Here is a 19,820-nt window from a genome sequence, read left to right as displayed (position 1 = left end):
TCATAAATTAGTTTACACTTTTTCGGTCATCGTCTTGCAAACTTCAGCAGAATCAACAATTGCTTTATTCATCTTTTCAGGATTGGCAGTATGCTCCTTTGATATTCATTCAACAAGAGACTCAACTGCGGCTTTAGCATATGCATCAGAAGATGAAGCCTTGGTAGAGAGAATCAGTTGGTAAATCTTTTCATGAAGGGACTGAAGTTTCCCTTTCGTAATAGGCGCCTCATCTCCACTATCAGTCTGAATTTGGAATGGACTGTAAGTGAATTCGCCAAGTTCTTCTTCTTCATCATCGCCAAAGATGATGTCAGGGTCATCTCTGTTAATAGAGGAAATGGGAGGTGAAATATGGGTTGAGAAACCTAAAGTTTGAGCCCCCGTATCAGATACATTGACCGAAACAGGAGGTTTGGTAGAGGTGGCTTGTGGGACAGTAGAATCAGTGAATAGTGGGGTGGAAAGAGGAATACTGGTTTGTTGTTATGAAGAAACTAGTGGAGGGCATGGTGCAATAGTTATTGGGGGTAGTAGTGGTATTAGGTGAAGGAGGATGAGAACGAACATAATCGATAAGATGTTGATTTACCTTAGGATTGGATGTCTGTTCTTCGTTGCGAATGTTATCATTGTCATTGCGAACGGGATTATCCTTCTCAATGTGAATGTCTGATTGAGTATCAGACTCATCTTCGCTTTCACTCGGTATAGGGGTCTTTCCCTTGTGAGCTGGATGCTTTTGTCTTTTGGGTGCAGAAAAAATTCTCGTAGGTGCATTTCATTTGGAAGGAGGTTTTGTAGATACAGATAGCGCCTCATTTTCAGTGGTTTTCCTCTCTCCCTTCTTTGAACCTTTCCCCCCCCCCCCCTCTTGGGTTTGTCAGCCTCATCTGAAATAGCTTGCATTTCGTCAATTAAAACACGAGGCCCAGATGGAGTCAATTTCCTAAACCCCTCCAAGATTTTGATGGAAGGCGGCACAACTTTAAACATAACGTTTGGAATTGAACCAATAAACGAAAGCTTGGAAGAATCTAAAATGTGAAAGGTGGAGATTAACACCATCAATGCGTCTTGCATCACTATGATCTTAAGCTTTTTAATGGAACAGTGGGCAATGAGATTCCAGAAATGTACACAGGAAATCTCACTGTCACATGTGGTGGAGAGTGTGATTTGAACCACTTTTTCCCAAATAAAAAAGTTGTTGTCGATGTTCAAAACTATGTCGAGACCGTAAAGAATGGCCATAAACAACTTGATTGCACAGTACGATCCAGTCACCCTATCTGAAAAACCCTTAAACTGTAAGGTGAAAAGCTAATTCCACTGAGGAAGCAGATTGGGTTTCCTAAACTTTGAAATGGAGGTTAAGGTTTCTTTGTAACCCATTTGGTAAAACATTTCGAGAAGAGCAACACTAGTCACCATCTTAGGGTTAATCATATCTTCAGATTGTGGAAGTTGTAGGAGAGAACAGAATTGAGACTTAGTAATTGAAGTCTTACGGTTATGGATCTCAAATGTGATCCTCTGTTCTTCCTTAATGTAGTTTGTTGAGGGGTAAGCTTTTGACAGGATTGAAAGAGGAATATTCTCCATTCTTGATAGAGAGATTGTGAGCGGAGAATATTTTGTGGAATTCGATCATGGGAAGCATAAAGTTATCATATTTTTACTGAATCGAGATAGATCACCAAGTTTTGATGTTGTATAATTACTAGAAGAGAAGACTGTGTTATCTGATCTTGAGTAGAGATGTTTTCAGATGAACCCACCATTGATGAAGCTTGAGGAAGAAGAAGTTGAACAGTAGTGCTTTGATCGCCGCATATTTTAAGAGGATTTTGTGAGTGATAATGAACAAAGAGTCATCAAAATCCTTTTATACCAATTGATTTGTGAGTGAAATCCGGAGAGAGAATGCATCGACTATTGGAATGTCGCCTAAAAAAGCGCGACTTAACAACTATAGATGCCAGTCCCATACGTCACGCGGCGATAAAGTAGCTATCGATTCAAATCTTCACGCACCTATTTGAATTCTTATCAACAGAATATGTCGCGTCAGCTTTTGCCCTTTTGCAGTTGAGAGTGATTACACATGTCTGCTTAGAAATGAACTTCAGTGATTGAACTGCGAACATGAAAATAAACATAAGAACCACGAACCAGACTTTTGAAAATCGTGAGGATCTTTGTGCAAGAGTGTGAAAGATAAAGAAATAAACCAACACTTTTATGTGGGATTTTGTGATGTCTAAATAAAGACATGAAACTGTAGATCCCATGAAAAGATCTCTTCCTTCAAAGTCATGAGAGACTAAGAAGTGTCTGTGTGGTTTCCCGTTGAAATACGATTAAATGTTTGATAAGAAACATTGAAAGGCATCTTTTAATTTGGGTAAATGGGTGGCTAAATCTACAACCAAACAATGAACTTAATATAAGTGCGAATGTTGAAAGAAGTATGCATGTGACCAGTGTAGTCAGTTGAATGAGTAGGATTGGAATTATTTTAGTGATATATATATGAAACTTTGAAATCTCAAAGAAAAAAAAAGGATCGTATGGGAAGAAGTGACCTGGTATAGGAACACTTAATAAAGATATCGCTAAAGAAAAAGAGATTCCTTGGTACAGACCACGAAAGTGGCTTTCGTTAATTCCATGGTGAAAATTTAGAACATTTAATTGTTCACCATCAATTCATGTAAGTGTGTTGAATTTTGGGTTTCACTCAATTCATGGTTAACGAATCTAAGAAACGAATGGTAGATATGATTCATTAAGGCTTCACATAGAGGTTACTGAGGCTTTGGACAACATACATTAGCATGATTCTAGGGACACCTAGCTAATACAGATATAGAGAAACTTATACCTACCCCATCACATGAATTGAGATAAGATATGAATCTATGCCTCCATGACCTTCTTAAGATATGTTTGATGTTTTTGAGATTTGTGAAAATAAAAGAAATAAAAACAAACACAAATAAAATATTTTTTTTCTTTAGTGATTTTCTGAAAAATAATTAATACATAAAAGATTGAAAAACTAAGTAATAATATACATAAAGTACAAAAGGATATTGGAAAACCTGAACCACGAATGAACAGTAGACTGCGAACGTTCGCACCGATTCGCAGTGTTAAAAGCATACTACGAATGAATAGTGGACTACAAACTATTATGAACGTTCACACCGATTCATAGTGCAATCATTATGTGTGCGAAAGTGGTTTTGGAACAAATTCAACTTCCATCATTCCTAGGCCTTGAAGGATCCTATTGAAGGTTGTTTTAGGCAAGGGCTTTGTGAATATGTCAGCCAAATGATCAGAGGATCTTACGAAATGAATTTCAACGTTGTTGTCTTCTACGTGATCCTTGATGAAATGATACCTCAGTGCTATGTGTTTCTTCTTTGAGTGTTGCACTGGGTTGCGACAAATGTGAATGGAACGAAGCTGATTTTGAATCTAAATGAATTGAGAAGTACATGAGGCTGCAACTATATATTCAGCTTCAGTTGTTGAAAAATACACACATGTTTACTTCTTGGATTGACAACTGAAAAGTTTTCCATCGAAATTGGCATCCTCCAGTTGTGCTTTTTCTATCTAATCCACATCCCCCAAGGTCAGCATCCGAAAAATGCTTGTACTAAGAAGCTTGATATCGTAGGATACCAAATGCCAAGTGATCAGGTTCGTTTCAAGTACCTGAAGATGTTCTTAACAGCCACCATGTGAAGTTTGCCAGGATTCGCTTGGAACCTAGCACAATAACAAATGGAAAAACATAATGTCTGGTCTACTAGCTGTTAGATACATTAATGATCCTATCATTTGACGATAAAGGGCAATATATACAGCTGGTTTTCTAGAGATGGTGTTAGTTTTGTTCTGAATGCCATTGGAACCTTCACTTTAGAGTCTCCCACCATGCCAAACTTAGAGAGAAAAGTCTTCATATATGCTTCCTGATTTATGAAAAAGCCTTTAGGTCCCTGTCTTATATTCAATCCAAGGAAAAACTTAATTGGACCCATGGAGCTCATCTTAAATTTAGTTTCCATCAACATTTGCAATTCAGCTGTTAAATTGGGATTAGTAAAACTGAAAATGATGTCATCAACATAAATCTGGACAATCATCAAGTGGTTACCCGCTTTCTTGCGAAAGCAGTTTGGGTCAATGGAACCTTGTTTAAATTTATACATTTTAATTAAATGAGTAAGATTTTCATACCAGGCTCTTGGAGCTTGTTTTAGACTGTAGACTGCCTTGTCTAATATGAAGCAGTGATTGGGATACTTCTCGTTTACAAACCCAGGATGTTGTTCCACATATACAGTTCCTTCTAGTTCTCCGTTTAAGAATGTGCATTTAACATCCATCTGAAACACCTTGAAGTTCTTGTATGCTGCGTATGACAGGACAATGCGAATGGATTCCAACCTTGCAACAGGTGTGAAGGTTTCTTCGTACTCGATGCCTTCTTCCTGACAATACCCCTTAACCACGAGTCTCACCTTGTTTCTTATAACATTCCCTTGTTTATCCATTTTGTTGTGAAACACCCATTTTAAACCTGCAACTGATGCATATGGTGGAGTTGGAATTAGCCTCCAAACTTTGTTTCATTCAAACTCGTTAAGTTTGTCTTGCATCGCCTGCACCCAATCAGAATGATCGAGAGCAATATTAACTATTTTGGGTTCAACATTGGAAACGAATGAGTTCAACATACAAAATTCCACTTTAGAGAATAATGCAGTTTCTTTCACTTTTATCTAAGATCTCGTAAGAACACCTACAGAAGATTCACCAATAACTTGGGTTTTTGGGTGATCTCTGGTCCATTAGGTTAGTGGATGATAGTTTGGATCATAGGAGGGATCTAATTCAGCATTCACTTCTTCGAATTCTGATTGCACATATGAATCGTCATTCACATCTTTATTCTCCCCCTCGAATGATGAGAGATCCTCTTCTTGAGGAATTGAAGAATCCCTTGTGAATGGAGGCTCATGAGTCATTGTGGGATGTGAGTCATTTGGGTCAAAAGAAAGAGACAAAGTGTAACCCTCCCCCTGAGATGGAATGTTACTATCCTGTGGTGTAGATTTCTCCCCCTGAGGACTTGCATTGGAGTTAGAATTCTCCCCTTTGAATGTAGTGCTCGTGCCTTGAGGTACTTTCATAGTTAATAGTTGATTATGCATGTCTTTTGCAGCATCATCAATTATCATCTTCAATTCATATATGTTGTTGTCAGATGCTTTCGCTTCAGATATGATATCCTTCTCTGGCTCATCAAAGAGTAGCATGAATTCGTCATACAGATTGGAGATTGGAACAGTGGTTGGACTTAGCTTAAGAAAGATTTCCTCTGATAGACTCTCTTTCGACTGAATTTTCTTCAAGTAGTTGTCATCAAACGTAACATAGTAGGTTTCTTCCATCCTTTTTGAACATTTTTTGAGAACCCTATATGCATTGGAGGTCAGTGAATATCCCAAAAATACACCCTCATCAGTTTTCACATCGAATTTGCTTCGTTGTTTCTTGGAATTAAAGATGAAACACCTGGAACCAAACACATGGAAAAACTTAACATTAGGTTTACGATTGATTAGGATTTCATAAGTGGTAATTGAGAATTGCTTATTTAGAGTAGATCTATTTTGGGTGAAACATGAAGTCGCGATAGCATCCACCCAGAAGTAGAGAGGTAAACATGAAAAAGTGAGCATAGTTCATGCAGCTTCACACGAAGAGCGGTTTCGCCTTTCAACTACACCGTTCTATTGTGGAGTGTAGGGAGCATAAAAAATGTGTGAGATTCCCTTTTCATCAAGAAATTCTTCAAACGCTTTGTTTTTGAATTCTAGCCCATTGTCGCTGCGGACATTGTGAACTTGCTTTCGTAGTTGAAGCTCAATTTGCTTTATAAAATCCTTGAGTTTTGAAGTAGCTTCAGATTTCTTTTTAAGAAAATACACCCAAGTGAAACGTGAAAAATCATCAACTATTACAATAATGTACTTACTACCACCAACACTTTCAATTACAGAAGGTCCACAAAGGTCTATATGTAGGAGTTCCAATGGTTCAATGACTTTCGTTTTTACTATGGTTGGATGAATTTTTCTGCTTTACTTCCCCATATCACAAGCTTCACACAAATGATCTTTATCATATTTCAAGAGAGGAATCCATAGCACATGATCACCAAGAACAAGCTTGTTGATGCCATTGAAGTTGAGGTGCGAAAGTCTTCTATGCTACAACCAGCTATCATTAGAGTGAGCTTTCATAAGCAAGCATATGGAAAGCTTCCTTCATATCGGGTTTAGATTCAAAGGATACATTTCTCCTTTTCACTGCAACTCCAAGAGAACTGATTTCGTTTTCTTTTCTATTATTTCAGATCCTTCATCGTCAAAGGATACTTTTAAGCCCGTCTCTACAACCAATTGTGAAACACTAATTAGGTTGTGTTGTAAGCCTTCCACATACGCCACTTTACGAATCAAAAAATCTTCGTTCATTATCATCCCATAGCCTTTGATCTTTCCAAATGAATTGTTTCCATACTTCTCATTCCCACCATCTTTGAGAGGTCGAAACTCTTGTAGTTCCTCTTTCCTCCTTGCCATGTGACGTGAGCAGCCACTATCGATATACAATTCATAGTCCAACTGCTTGTCACGAATTACCTGCAAAAATCAATCAAATTTAGAAACCCAAAGTTTTTTGGGTCCTTGTGAGCCTTTTACAGAAAAAGGAAAAGTGGTTTCAAGATCAACCATATATGTTCGTTTAACCAATGTGGTTTCATCTTTCTTGTTTATGGTTGTCACAACTGGAAATTTCAAGTTCGAAAACCAAGCCAAAGGAGTCCCGTATATGTAATGGTTATAGCAATACTATTATTATGATATGGTAATGTAAATTTTTGAGAATTATGTTACCCTAGAACTTTCATGAGCTATGAAATTAAACGGGGTGATGAATTTACGTCAAATATATACCACACAAACAATAAAACTAACATGTTAAAGTTTCCAATCCACTAAGACCATGAACACTACCCTAGGAAGCACTATGGCCATGAACGACTCCTTAGTGAACATGTTGGTCATGAACAACTTCCAAGAGGCCACTTTGGCCGTAAACCACCTCAAACCATCTTTTAGGCCACTTTTAGGCCGTGAACACCATAAGGGACCCCCCCCCCCTTAGGCCGTAAACCTCCTAGGGGGACCTCCATTAGACCATAAACCTCAGTTTAAGGTCCATTTAGACCGTGAACCCTTCCCAATTCAAGGGTGTTTACGGATTGTGAGCTGTTAATTTGGTTATTTCCAATACAAATCTCAGTAAACTATGTATTGCCCAATAGTAAACCAAGCAAACATCTTATTAAGTTCCTTATCCCATATGAAGGGGCGTAAACCCCATTTCTTATTTTAAAACTTTATCCCACCTTCTGTGAACTCTCCCAAGAACTCAAGAATTAGCTCCAAGGTCCATTACTTCATAATTCTTCCTAGTTTGGTAAGTAATTCATGCCTAGTAAATGGTTCATACATTTAGCTATTATGATTCTTCTACTCACACATAAATTTATGTGCCCATAACCTTATTCTAGTAAATCCTCAAGAGGTTCATCCAACATTTCAAGTGTTCTAGGACCCAAATTCTCACCTCATCTCTTCCAAGGTGAGCTTCATACCCATATTTTTAAATTTTCATTGTTTTTGGGGAGGATACAAGTCAAAGCCTTGTCTAAATCTTGATATATATATTTGCTTGTTATGCATGTATGCTAAGTTATATGTGCTAATCTTATGAAAACTCTATATAAAATTAACTAAGAACTCAGAATCTTACGCAAGTCTCAAGTGTTTAAACCATATTTTAAAAATTGTGTATAAGAACCAAGAACTAGTAGGTTACAACAAAGGAGTCTCAAATTAGTATGACAAAAACCATAAGGATTGCTTCAAAATTTGCTTAAACATGTTGTTGGACAATATATTTTGGAAGTTGTTAATTATGGAAATAATGATGTTTTTGTGGACCACTTTCGGATATATATATATATATATATATATATATATATATATATATATATATATATATATATAAATTTGAGGAATTATTGAACATCTCAATTATCTAAAGGACCAAAAAAGAAATTTTTGGATAAACAAGAGACTTTTTAAACATTTTCTTAAATATAAGCCTAGAATGAGCATTGTAGAAGAAATTGGCCATTTTCAACATTTCACCTAGTTATGAACCATTTATGATACTTTTTGACAAATATGAGTCTTATTTGATAATTTATATAATGAAGGACCATATTTGCCAACATCGATAATATTGAGTCATTTTTGACAAACATGATTCAAAGGGGATTATTTTCACTGAACAAAAACAAAATATCTAGTAAACAAGTAAAACGATTGTTATTTATTTAATAAATAACGGATTTCAAATATTTGCACAAATATATGTTAGTATTCTAGTCAGACACATCTTCATTATATATATATATATATATATATATATATATATATATATATATATATATATATATATATATATATATATATATATATATATATATTAGTGTATGTTTAAAGTCCTCTAAGAGTTATAATCAGAGTCTCCTGGAGGGAGAGCGGGAAATTGTGTATAGATCTATACATGGTTGATACCATGCACCTTCGTTGTTTGCTATAACTAGACCGGCCAATCTAGGGTGACAAATGTCTTAAACGAAACCGGTGCCTGAAGAACGTCTAGACAGGCACTCCGTCATATTATTATGGTTATAATGATTCACTTAGAATATAACAGTTTGTATTTAGAAAGTTACGCAAGTTACACCTTTCAATTATAAACAACTATTGTTTGGATATTTTAAACAAAACGTTTACCAGACAAGTCTTAGGGTTTTACAACTACTATTTTGTACGTCATAAAATATAGGATTTTCTAGAGAAAATGATTTTATACGATTTCGAAAATGAGAAAAAAAAAACACACATGCAATTATACTTGATTGAGAACAAGACTTACAACTATTTTGACAAGAAAATATTGGATTTTCTGGTTTTCTAACTATCACAAATTTTTATACAAAATGCTTATGAACTCACCAACATATTTTATGTTGACGTTTTTCAAATGACTTGTATTCTCAGGAAATCAGTAAGCAGGTTAATGGGATGCGGACTTCAGGATTATTTTGTTGTAGTTTGGAACTTATTTAGTAATGTCTCTTTTGTGTAATTTGAGAACATATACATGATGTAATACAATGTAAGTTTTTTTTATATTAATGTATGATGTTTGGATTTGCTATGTTTCATGTATATCCAATTGTTATGATACATCACAATGACGTCATCTGCCTCCGGAGGTTTCCGTCGTCCTGGTCCGGGGGTGTGACAGATTGGTATCAGAGCATTGTTTATAGCGAACTAGTATATCTACCCATACAAGATATACAAGTATAAATACAATGGGACTAAAACACTCTGACTAAAAGTATAATTTAAAGATATAAGTATTTTATAAAAGTATACATACTTGCTAGAACCATATCATAACATGAACAATACAAAAGAACTTAAAGGTTGAACACTACAGTCAAACCTGGATAGTTATGTAATCATATCTTGGGTAAATAGAGCTTGGTCAACTATATTTATTTGAGATGTGATCAAGATGTGTTTGGGAGTGGTAGTGGTGTTGCAGCAAGTCTAAAACTTCCCAACTCGTTATCCAAAATTTTTAAGAGATAAAACCAAACAATTAAAAATACTATAGGAGTATTTTGTCACTTCAAAAATTTTCTACACTCTTCTTACGCCCCTATTCTCGTACAGACAACATGATAGGATTTCATTTGCCTGGCGATCCCTATTTCCCTAATCAGGGAAATGGAGGGTGGATCGAAGAAGACCCATAGGAAGAACCCATGGAAGAACTTGAGGAAAATGATATCAATGAGGAAGAATAAGAAGAAGAGGATGATGTGTCGGACGCTTAGTCTGAAGTCATCGACCCTCTTTACATAAACAGGGTACCTCTACATCGTTTGGGCCTCAATGGTCCTATACCCGCATGGGCTCACGACATCGAGAGATGGAGAAGGCATCAACAAAAACCACCTCCTTATGGGATGGAGAAAAGATTTTACGATCTTCGTCAGGGAGTACCCGCTGATTGCGCTCTTCCGATTATGGTCCGACGAATCAAAGACATTGGCAATCAGGCTCTATTGACCGCCAACCAGATGGTGCAAATGAGAGCTTCCTTGGAGCATGTGAATGCTCGCATCCAGGACCTTGAACGGAGCTATGTCCCAATGGATCGTCTGATTCAAGACCTTACCATTGCACAAGCAGAGGTAATAGAATATTAGGTGCGACACGCTGCCCATGAAGAGAGAGTATGTATCGTTGAGCGTCGATTAGCTAAACTTCAGGGTGCATCTTTATAATCAGCCACACCGTTGGATATTCCTCATCGCAAGTAGAACCTGTTTACAGGCTACCGTTGATCACATAACTCTCTTTTGCTTATGAATGTAGGATTAACTCTAAAAACTACGTAACCGCACTCCTCGTCGAATCTATGTGCTAGCTGATTTTGTCTCCTCTATGTACCGAATGCCTTTCGAAGGAAAATTCTCATGCGTGTACGACGAAATTATCGTTAATGAAATAGTTCTATGTTTTATTTTCAATGTATCTGCTATGTTTTCTATAATTAGTTAATGCTACGTAAGTAAACCACCACGACCTCTAAACAATCACAGATAATTGAAATCATTATATACTCATTGTCCTTCTGTTCCATGACAGAAAGATGCCTAGGATACCGATTCGCAAGAATAACAACACAGCACCACCACCACCGCCTCCGCCAGACATGGACTCTGCCGCATTTCAAGCATCAGTTTTAGCTGCAGTGACAGCAACTCTAGCCCACATTCAAGCTGGAAATAATTGTGGTGGGAATGGCCAAGGGACAGGATGCTCTCACTTATGGATGAATCAAGGGCCTATAAAGGTATGTACCTTCAAGGATTTTTCCAATCCAAGACCCTGCACTTTCAACGAGACTGGAGGAGTCATAGCTTTGAAACGATGGATCGAAAAGGTTGAGTCAATATTTGAAATATTTGAATGTCCGGAAGGGAGTAAAGTGAAATTTGCAGCCTGCACTTTCATCGACCAGACATTGTCATGGTGGAACGGTCACATTAAGGCTATGACAATCCCTGTTGCAAACACCATGTCCTAGGATGAACTCAAGAAGATGCTAATCATCGAGTACTGTCCCCGAGGGGAGGTACAAAAACTCAAGCAAGAATTGTGGAACCTCACGGTGCAAAACTCGAACATTGACGCGTACATCTTGAGGTTTAGTGAACTAGCGCTTTTGTGTCCTGGTATGAATAAGTCCGAAGGAAAGAAGATCGAACGATCCATTTGGGGATTGACGTCTCCCATCCAAGGTAATGTGATTGCCTCAAAACCAGAGACCTTTGACAGTGCAAAGTGTCTAGCCAAGAAGATTTATGATCACAACGATAAGAAAAGTACCAAAGCGACCGAGGGGGAAAACAAACAAGAAGGAGGTAACAAGAAGAACTGGGAGAAAAAGCGTAAAGGGAGACAAAATTCAGGCCTTTCCAAGAAACCACAGACAGTAGCAGTCCATTCTGTTACCATTCCAGTCGCACCAGCTCCACCCGCACCAGCCTCTACCACACCAGCACCCGCCAAGTCATACGTGGGTTCCAATACCAAATGTGACAAGTGTAATTACCACCACTTTGGAGCATGCAAAGACTTCTAATGCACAAATTGCAAACGAAAAAAGCACACTGCCCGATATTGTAGGATGCCGCTACAGCAAAACAAGCAGCCCGATGACAACAACGTTGGAGCCAGCCGTGCATGTTACGAATGCGGAGAAACCATCCATTTTAAATGCAACTTCCCCAAGAAAAATAATCTGAACATAGGATGGGTCCTAGCCATGGGACAAGGAGAGGCAGTGCAAGATCCAACTGTATTGACTAGTATGTTTCTCCTCAACAACTCTTATACGTGTGTTTTATTTGATAGTGGTCTTGAGCGGAGCTTCGTAAGTCACAAATTCAAACACCTACTCAATTAGAATCCCCACAAATTGAAAGAAACTTTTACGGTCGAAATAGCCAATGGTAAAATAGAATCAACCAATGATATCTACGTAGGGTGCACATTAGCATTAAATAATCACTCCTTTCCAATCGATTTGATGCCTGTAAATATTAGGAGCTTTGATGTGATTGTTGGCAAGGATTCGTTAAGCCCCCATCATGCCAAAATTATGTGTCAGGAGAAGGCCATTCGCCTTCATCTCCCCAACAACAAAACCCTAATAGTTTATGGCGATGAACCCGACACAAACCTCCGACTGATCTTTTAGAATGTGCATCGATTATCGGGAGTTAAACAAGCTTACTGTCAAGAACCGATACCCACTTCCTCGAATCGTTGATCTATTCGACCAGCTCCAAGGATCCAGCTACTTCTCCAAGATAAATCTAAGGTCCGGATACCACCACCTAAGGTCCGAGATGAGGATGTTCCAAATACTGCTTTTCGAACCCGTTATGGGCATTTCGAATTCGTAGTCATGCCTTTTGGCCGCACAAATGCACCTGCAGCCTTTACGGACCTGATGACCAAGCCTTTCGGCCGTTTCTCGACAACTTAATGATTGTTTTCATCGATGACAACTCGTTTACTTTTCGTGGTTTTAGGAACTTTGAGAGTAGAGAAGCTTTACGCAAAATTCTCAAAATGCAAATTCTGGATCTGTAGAGTGGAATTCTTGGGGCATGTGGTCAGTGAAGAGGGAATACATGTGGACCCTACCAAGATCAAAGCTATTGACGGTTGGGCAACCCCAAGTACATCAACCGAAATCTGACAATTTTTAGGCCTTGCTGGTTATTTCAGAAGGTTCATCCATAATTTTTCCAAAATCGCCAAGCCTCTCACCACTCTCACCGAGAAAGGTGTACCTTTCCATTGGAATGATAAATAAGAAGCTGTTTTCCAAACCCTAAAACAAGCCCTCTGCAGTACCCCAGTGCTATATTTGACAGAGGGAACGGAAGATTTTATAGTATAGTGTGATGCTTCTAATCAAGGGATAGGTTATGTGCTCATGTAGCGTGGAAAGGTGATAGCTTACGCATCTAGGAAACTAAAGACCCATGAGGTAAACTATACCACCCATGATCTCGAGCTGGGAGCTATGGTCTTCGCCCTAAAGATTTGGAGGCACTACCTATATGGTATGAAGTGCACTATTTTCACAGACCACAAGTGACTCAATCACATTCTGAATCAAAAAGAATTGAATATGAGACAGCGAAGATGGGTCAGGCTGCTAAAGGATGATGAATGCAAGATCAAGTACCACCCATGCAAGGCTAATGTGGTAGCAGATGCCTCAAGCTGAAAGGAATACTCGAGCTGCCGAGTAAAGTTGTTGACAATCACCATCCATTCCTATCTATCCTCACAAATCAAGGAGGCTCAGCAGGAAGCCTTGAAACCAGAAAATGTCACGGATGAAGCATTGCATGGAATGGAAAAGAATTTGACGGTTAAAGAAGATGGAGAATATTATCTTATGGACCAGATCTGGACACCGAGGTTCGGTGGATTCCAGGACGTGATAATGCATGAGGCTCACAAAACTAGGTACTCTATCCATCTGGGTTCTGATAAGATGCACCTAGATATCAAACAAAATTATTGGTGGCTTAATATGAAGGCGTAGATTGCCACTTATGTGGGCAAGTGCCTCACTTGTGCCAAAGTTAAAGTGGAATATCAGAAGCCTGCGGGTATTCTACAACAACCCAAAATACCTGAGTGGAAATGGGAAAGGATCACAATGGATGTAATAACCAAATTACCCAAGACGGCAGACAGTCTGGATGCTATCTGGGTTATAATTGACCGATTAACAAGATCCGCCCATTTCCTGCCAATAAAAGAGACGTATAAGATGAAAAGACTAATGCACATATACCTAAGAGAAGTAGTAAGACTCCATGGGGTGCCCATATCTATTATGTCTGATAAAGATAGCAGATTCACCTCTCACTTTTGGCAGTCGCTCCAGAAAGCTTTGGGAACCCAACTAGATATGAGCATTGCCTACAACCCTCAAACTAATGGCCAAAGCGAGCGTACCATTCAAACTTTAGAAGACATGTTCCGGGAATGTGTGATAGACTTTGGAAAAGCTTGGAATACTCACTTACCCGTAATCGAATTCTCATACAATAACAGCTACCACACGAGCATAGGAGTAGCCCCCTTTGAGGCCTTGTATGGCCGGAAGTGCAGATCACCCCTCTGCTGGGCTGAGGTAGGAGACACCCACCTGGAAAAAGGGAAAACACCCAATAGCACACTCATTGGACCCTAGATTATTCGGGAAGCAACTGAAAAGATAGTCCAAATTAGAGCACGACTCCAAGCATCACGAGACCGACATAAGAGTTATGCGTATAAAAGGCAAAAGCCTATGGAATTCTAGGTGGGGGATCAGGTAATATTATACATCTCCCCTTGGAAAGGGATGATACGATTTGTAAAGAGAGGTAAACTAAATCCCTGATACATCAGACCATTCGAGATCCTTGCTCGGATTGGTCCGGTGGCCTACAAGCTCCAACTACCCTCAGAACTCAGTAATGTACAACCTTTATTCCATGTGTCAAACCTAAAGAAGTTTCTATTGGATGAAACCCTCACAGTTCCACTAGAGGAGATCGAAGTGAACGAGAACCTTCTATATGTCGAGCAGCCTATTGAGATCATGGATAGAGAAGTTAAGCGCATGAAGCAAAGCCCTATCCCCATTGTGAACGTTAGATGGAATGCCAATCGCGGACCGGAATTCACGTGGGAACGCGAGGATCAGATGATGCAAAAATACCTTCACCTTTTCACTAGTTTGTAAGAATGGCTTCAAAAGAATTTCGGGATGAAATTCCTTATCACGGGGGGATGATGTCACAACTGGAAATTTCAAGTCTGAAACCCAAGCCAAAGGAGTCTCGTATATGTAATGGTTATAGAGAACTGCTTTCGTTTTCTTTTCTATTAATTCAGATCCTTCATCGTCAAAGGATACATTTCTCCTTTTCACTACAACTTTAAGAGAACTGCTTTCGTTTTCTTATCTATTATTTCAGATCCATCATCGTCAAAGGATACTTTTAAGCCCATCCCTACAATTAATTGTGAAACACTAATTAGGTTGTGTTGTAAGTCTTCCACATATGCCATTTTACGAATCGAAAAATCTTTGTTCGTTATCATCCCATAGCCTTTGATCTTTCCAAATGAATTGTTTCCATACTTCACATTCCCACAATCTTTGAGAGGTCAAAACTCTCGCATTTCCTCTTTCCTCCTTGCCATGTGACGTGAGCAGCCACTATCGATATACCATTCAGAGTCAAACTGCTTGTCACGAATTACATGCAAAAATCAATCAGATTTAGAAACCCAAAGTTTCTTGGGTCCTTGTGAGCCTTTTACAGAAAAAGGAAAAGCGATTTCAATATTAACCATATATGTTTGTTTAACCAATGTGGTTTCATCTTTCTTGTTTATGGTTGTCACAACTGGAAATTTCAAGTCCGAAAACCAAGACAAAGGAGTCCCGTATATGTAATGGTTATAGCGATACTATTATTATGATATGGTAATGTAAATTTCTGAGAACTATGTTACCCTAGAACTTTCATAAGCTATGAAATTAAACAGGATGAAGAATTTACGTCAAATATATACCACAAAAACAATAAAACTAACATGTTAAAGTTTTTAATCCACTAAGATCGTGAACACTTCCCTAGGAATCACTATGGCCGTGAACTACTCCTTAGTGAACATGTTGGCCATGAACAACTTCCAAGAGGCCACTTTGGATGTAAACCACCTCAAACCATCAAATCCTTGACCGTGAACACCATTCTAGGCCACTTTTAGGCCGTGAACACCATAAGGGACCCCCTTTAGGCCGTAACCCTCCTTGGTGGACCTCCATTAGACCATAAACCTTAGTTTAAGGTATATTTAGACCGTGAAACCTTCCCAATTCATGGATGTTTACGGATTATGAGCTGTTAATTTGGTTATTTCCAATACAAATCTCAGTAAACTATGTATTACCCAACAGTAAACTAAGAAAACATCTTATCAATTTCCTTATCTCGTAAGAAGGGGCGTAAACCCTATTTCGCATTTTACAACTTCATCCCACCTTCTGTAAACTCTCCCAAGAACTCAAGAATTAGCTCCAAGGTCCATTACTTCACAATTCTTCCTAGATTGGTAAGTAATTCATGCCTAGTAAATGGTTCATACATTTAGCTATTATGATTCTTCTACTCACACATAAATTTATGTGCTCATAACCTTATGCTAGTAAATCCTCAAGAGGTTCATCCAAAATTTCAAGTGTTCTAGGCCCCAAATTCTCACCTCATCTCTTTCAAGGTGAGCATCATACCCCTATTTTTGAATTTTCATTGTTTTTGGGGGAGGATACAAGTCAAAGCCTTGTCTAAATATTTATATATATATATATATATATATATATATATATATATATATATATTTGCTTATTATGCATGTATGCTAAGTTATATGTGCTAATTTTATGAAAACTCTATATAAAATGGTCCAAGAACTCGAAATCTTATGAAAGTCTCAAGTGTTTGAACCATATTTTACAAATTGTGTATAAGAACCAAGAACTAGAAGGTTACAACATAGGAGTCTCAAATTATTATGACAAAAACCATAAGGATTGCTTCAAATTTTGCTTAAACAAGTTGTTGGACAAGATATTGTGGAAGTGGTTAAATGATGGAAATAATGATGTTTTTGGGGATCACTTTCGGATATATATATATATATATATATATATATATATATATATATATGTATGTATGTATGTATATATGTATGTATGTATGTATGTATGTATGTATGTATGTATGTATGTATGTATGTATGTATGTATAAGGATCATTTGGAACATGGGATAAATTTGAGGAATTATTGAACATCTTAATTTTCTAAAGGACCAAAAATGAAATTTTTGGATAAACAAGGTCCTTTTTGAACATTTTCCTAAATATAGGCCTAAAATGAGTATTTTAGAAGAAATGGGACATTTTCAACAATTCACCTAGTTATGAACCACTTATGACACTTTTTGACAAATATGAGTCTTATTTGATAATTTATATAATGAAGGACCATTTTTGCCAACGTCGATAATATTGGGTCATTTTTACAAACATGATTCAAAGGGGATTATTTTCAATGAACGAAAATGAAATATCTAGTAAACATGTACAATGATTTTTAGTTATTTAAAAAATAACGGAATTCAAATATTTGCACAAATATCTGTTAGTATTATATTCAGATGCATCTTCATTGCACCTATCTATATTAGTGTACGTTTAAAGTCTTGTAAGAGTTATAATTAGAGTCTCCTGGAAGGAGAGTGGAAATTTGTGTATAGATCTATACAGGGTTGATACCCCGCACCTTTGTTGTTTGTTATAGCTAGACCGGCCAGTCTAGGGTGACAAATGTCTTAAATGAAACCAGCGCCTGAAGAATGTCTAGACAGGCACTTCGTCATATTAGTATGGTTATAACGACTCACTTAGAATATAATAGTTTGTATTTAGAAATTTGCGCAAGTTACACCTTTCGATTATAAACAACTATTGTTTGGATACTTTAAAAAAAACATTTACCACGCAGGTCTTAGGGTTTTAAGACTACTATTTTGTACATTAGAAAATATACGATTTTCTAGAGAAAACGATTTTATATGATTTCGAAAATAAGAAACAAAAACACACATGCAACTATACTTGATTGAGAACAATACTTACAACTATTTTGACAAGAAAATATTGGATTATCTGGTTTTCTAACTATCACATATTTGTATACAAAATGCTTATGAACTCACCAACATATTTTATGTTGACACTTTTCAAATGACTTGTATTCTCAAGAAATCAGTAAGCAGGTTAATGGGACGCGGACTTCAGGATTATTTTTTTGTAGTTTGGAACTTACTCAGTAATGTCTCTTTTGTGTAATTTGAGACTATAAACATGATGTAATACAATGTAAGTTTGTGATATTAATTTATGATGTTTGGATTTGCTATGTTTCATTTATATTCAACGGTTATGGTACATCACAATGACGTCATCCACCTCCGCACATTTCTGTTGTCCTGGTCCGGGGGTATGACAATGGTTAAAACTTTTACTTTATTATTTTTCACTTTCGTTTCTTTAGAATCAGATTGGTTTTGTTTATTTTTTATTTAATTCTTGACGAAATCTTTCTCAACTTTCTTTGATTTAGTAGTCGATTTCTTGGTTTGAGCTTCAGAATCCAAGACTAACTTTCCCTTTCCTTTGACATATTTGAATGACGCCTTTGTGGATTGAGAATGATGAGATTATGGTTTCTCAATAGGCTTCATTAAAAAAGAAGGTTTGTGAACAAAGTTCATTTTTTGTTTCTGTGGATTGCAAGAATGACAGTGTGAACATTGACTGGGATTTGCATGCGAGCAAGCTTTCACATTTTGATTGGAAGACATTTCTTTACGAATAAAGTTGGAATTTTGGGATTGCCAAAATTGCTTCCTTTCATTGAGATTTCTCTGATATCTCCTATTTCTTTGACGTTTTTGCTCTGCAAGTTGTTCAGAGGACTTGTGAATATTCCCCTTGGGTTTCATTTTTCTTGCATGAGATTTGTCCTTTTGAGGTTCACTTGAACCTTCCTTTGTTCCACTCAGACTTCCTTTCTCATAGCTGGAACGATTGTTTAGTGGTTCTGCCACATATCTTCCTTTTACTCTCCACAAGGTTCTTTCAGACAGACCTTTCGTTTCAACTGCATTATCTATAGGAGCGGATGAAAAGAACTCAACGCAACCATCTTTGTTATCTCCGTTGAAGATGGATGTTAGTTTGACAGTTTGATTTTTGTCCAGTCCTTTAGTAGCAAACACTTTATTAGGGACAGTTTGCACTTTGGGGAACACCATTGCTTTAGCTTTTAAAATTTCAGGTTTATCTTGAGAAATACGTGTGAATTCAACCGAATTTTCAGAAATTAATTCTTTCACAGGTACAAATTCGTTTTTAATAAAATCTAAGCAATCTACCTCATCTTCTACATAGATTTCGCTCATATCACATTCCTCATCGAATTCAAGAGTGCTGTCAACATTTATCTTATTTTCTGAACTTAATTTGACACTCAATGAGTCAAATTTCTATATAGTATCAGATTTAATTTGCTTCTTATTGTTTTCATCCAAAAGTTATTTAAACATGTTTTTGTGGTCTTTGGACTTAATGTATGATTCAATTCGCTCCAGGCTTACCCTGTAAGCATCAGAAATCTCGTCTGATGAGACAATGGATTCACACTTATAACAATCAGTGTCAATTTCGTCTTCTTTTAATTCGAGAAATGGCAAAATCATTTTGTGAACTTTCTCACCAATCTCACGATCTAGGTGCAACTGAGTAATGTTAAAATAAAGCCTTTAGCAATCAAGCAAAAAGTGTTACATTGTTTTAAAAGCATCAAATTATCTCGTCGCAAGTAAATTAATTGATCCCTAGAATT

The sequence above is a fragment of the Lactuca saligna genome, chromosome 5 (assembly GCF_052625555.1).
Source record: "Lactuca saligna cultivar CGN05327 chromosome 5, ASM5262555v1, whole genome shotgun sequence".
NCBI classification, from domain to species: Eukaryota; Viridiplantae; Streptophyta; class Magnoliopsida; order Asterales; family Asteraceae; genus Lactuca; species Lactuca saligna.
The sequence above is the reverse complement of the archived record's forward strand: the minus strand, read 5'-3'. Positions refer to the sequence as shown.